Below are 3,996 nucleotides of genomic sequence, written 5' to 3'. Positions count from 1 at the left end.
AGAGTAATATTTTTCATATAAGTGTTGCGGAATTTGTTCCCAAAATAAAAATATGATAAAGATTTATCAAAGCATTTCTGTAGAAATGTATTTCATTAATAAGACTTGGGATGTCATGTTTGATACAGATCAAAAGCATAAACAGTACAAGATAAGCCTTACTACATTATTTCATATCTACAAGCCTATATCTGTAATCCTTCATCCAAAACATCACATCTATGCTCAAGCGCCACTCCCTATAATACATGAAACTGAGTGGGTCAGGCTTGGGATCCTGGTGAGCACATAGGGTTTTCAACCCACAATAAATAAGTTCATTAATTTCATCAACCAACAATAACCCGATTACCCGTTCCCGTTATCCTCACATTACGTCCCTAAAACAGCTATCATAAGGGATCTAGACTAAGGATCAATCATCGGGATGGACACTAATGTTAAGGGGATTCATCAACAATAAATGCCCTTAAGGCAACCATGTGGGGGATGGAGTACACTGGTGAACGCATCGTTCACAAACACCTACAGATTGCGAGCCTGCTAGCGTTCCGTTGGACTGTCTAGAAGAGTCTGTGGTCGTCATTCATACTCCGCTAGATGACAGAATCAACAACAACAACAACATTGAGGCCTCTCATCATTTTATCACACATCGTCTATTACATCTACCCATGTTTTACCTCAACATTTTTGTAGATATAAAATACATATGCGAGCTTATCCATAGACCACCTCTCGTTAGTCTATCTCCTTCACGAAATGACTATCACAATCTGATACAATCTTAAGAGGAACACCGTGAAGTCTTACTATCTCCTTCACGTAAGCATGTGCGAGATTATCCATAGACCACCTCTCATTGGCTGCTATGAAGTATGCACTCTTAGTGAAATGATCCAGGACCACCTAAATCATGTCATGACCATTCTTCGTCCTGGGCAGTTTAGTCACAAAATCCATGGTGATCTGTCACACCCTGAAACCGAAGGCAGAAACGTTCCGGGGCGGACTCCACGTTGAGTATCAAATCCAATGTACATAGTAAGCAGAGTAAACAACCATTACATTACATATGGATAATTACATTTGTTTGAAAGCAAAGTGTTACAAAGGTTATACATATATCCTATGAAGAAAAGTAGAGACGAGTCTTCTGCATAATCCGTCTTCTCCAAAAGATCGCGGGTACCTATCTAATATGGACCTGAGAATACAAGCAGTTTGAAAATCAGCATAAAGCTGGTGAGTTCATAAGATGTTTGTTTTCTGAAAATGTACGAGTTTCCTTTGGTTTTCCGAAAAGATTGATATTCAAGAAAATCATATATTTTCTTATATGTAAAGTTTGATTAACTGATTTATTTAACAATTCTGGTTATGTACAATTGTTATCCCAGGAAAATCTTATATTTTCCTAAAGGTAAGTTTAGTTATTAAGTTTCGATGTAATGTTTGATTACCTTTCGTACTTGTTTTATTAGCTATGTATTTTGATATCCTAATGGTGTTACACTTGAATGTATCTAGTTGCATGCCTTTGTATTCATACTTCTATTCTTAATCATATTCATTTTTATGTTTTTATATTTATATTCGTATTTATATTTGTAATCCTATTCGTATTCGTATCCCTACTCCTAATCCTAATCCTATTCGTATTCGTATTCGTATTCGTATTCGCAGTCGTATTCGTATCCCTATTCCTACTCCTAAAACTATTCGTATTTGTATTCGCATTCGCAGTCGTATTCGTATCCCTATTCCTACTCCTAAAACTATTCGTATTCGTATTCGCATTCGCAGTCGTATTCGTATCCCTATTCCTACTCCTAATACTATTCGTATTCGTATTCATATTCATATTCGTATTCGTATTCGTATTTGCATTATTATTTTAGTATTCGTATTCGTTCTATTCCTAATAGTTGTCACAACTAGCATTTTTAGCTAGGAAATTCTATTCTCATATAAACATCATCCATTGTAAAAGCATGTACTCTAAGTGAATACAATACTCTATCCTCGTTCAAAATACACCTCATATGTTTAACTAAGGGTTGGAAACCTTAGTAATCCCGGTCCAAGTTCCTTATGAACTAAAAATTATCCTATTGGGCCTAGAAGCCCTAATTGGGCTCTAAATAGACCACATTCATAAAAATTTAGCATTTTGGGCCATGTGGGCCTAAAATAATCCATCTTACCTCTAATGAGCCTTGTTGGGCCATAAAAGATTTCATTTGCCCCAATGGGCCGAAAAATTTATTTTTGGGCTTCATAAATTCGAGTGTGGGCCCAAGATGATTTCTTTCCTTTCTCTTAAGCCCAAATCGGCCCATGTTTATTAAAAAAAAAAGAAAGAAAAGAATGGATAAATGAAGACCAAACATGCATGTGACAACTCATGTTTAACCACCATATATCTATGGTAGCATCTCATGTTTCAAGACTAACTATTACCTCACAAATAACAAGGTTATGATCTCTCTCTCCCTTCTCTCCATATTCTCGGCCAACCCTCTCACCACCTTCATTTTTCTTTCAAAAACTCTCTTAAACACTCTCAAAAACCTCTTCCCTCTTCCATCAAAAATCTCGAGTTGGTGTGTGCTTTCAAGAGGACTCTTCACCAAAAATCATCATCCTAGGTAAGTTTTTACTTATATCCATGGTTTAGCTTCTTGATTTCTTCAAAATCTCCTCTTAACCCTTTCCATTTCGTGAATCATACATCTTAGAGCCATCTAAGTTGTAAAGCTCCTCAAGAAGCTTGCTAGGGCCAAAAACCTCTTCACATCTTCATCAAAAACCGAAACCTTCAAAAAAGGTGAGCTTCATACCCCCTTATTTTCGGTTTTTATAAGTTTTTGTGGGGGAGAATACAAGAAAATGTGTAGATCTATCATTATGTGTATGCCTTGTATGATTTCTATGCTTATATGTGTGTTTTGTATGATTATGATGTTGGATCTAGTCATGAATCACTAAAAACCGAGATATACTTTATATTAAATGATACTAGCATAAAATATACTACTACATACAAAGTATACCAAGAAAAATAGCTAAGTGGCTTAACAACACATACTTTGGGCTAAAAACTCATTTTTTTTTGACATAAAATGTTAAAAATACAAATTTGAAGGGCCCAAAATGAAATATTTCGAAATCTGATGGGTGAGATGAGTTAAAACAGTTTCCATAATGTATTTTCTGAAAATATACTCTTTTGGAGGATTAAAAACATAAATTTCAAGCTTAATGGGCTAAAAATAACATTTTCGGCCCAATAGGGCCCAATATGCGAAATTTCCCAAACTTGAGTGTTTTTCTGTAAAACAGTGGGTTATTAGTGTTCTAAGTACTTTTCAAAGGTCAAAAATGCTTTCCATAGTTAAAAAGGACCAAAGTTGCAAAATTTTTCCAATTTGGGCCAAAAGTGTAAAAATTGGGAAATGAAGGGCTACAACCGAGAAAATTGTATTTTCAGGGCCTAAAACTGTTTTTAACTAAAAAGGTGCTGAAAAATATCAATTTCATTAAGTTTTGATGTTAAAATGCCAAGAAAAATGGTTGAAGGACTAAACCGGAAATTAATTTACTTAAAGGGGTGAAAAAGTAAATTTACAAAATAAAGAGGGGTTGTAAACAGAAAATTTTCAATGATAATTCAATACACTCGTTGTGAACAAAGACTGACACTACGACTCTCTATGAGTTACAATACACAATATCACCAACAATCGTTATCAAACGAATTGATTCGGTCTCGAATCAATAACAAATCCGAAACTACTAACACTACGACGCTCAATACACACATGGAACTCTCGGAACTCTATACTCTCGTGGAACTACTCAATACGTCGACGTACCTTCCTTAGGCCCAAAAGTTTCAAATCATGCTTTTTGGGCCTAGCTAGCCCGATGACGTGATCTTTAGGCCCAAAGGATACTTACTTACATGTAGTTGGGTCTAATACGACTTAACCT

Source organism: Lactuca saligna, chromosome 3, assembly GCF_052625555.1.
Source record: "Lactuca saligna cultivar CGN05327 chromosome 3, ASM5262555v1, whole genome shotgun sequence".
In the NCBI taxonomy this organism is placed as follows: Eukaryota; Viridiplantae; Streptophyta; class Magnoliopsida; order Asterales; family Asteraceae; genus Lactuca; species Lactuca saligna.
The sequence above is the reverse complement of the archived record's forward strand: the minus strand, read 5'-3'. Positions refer to the sequence as shown.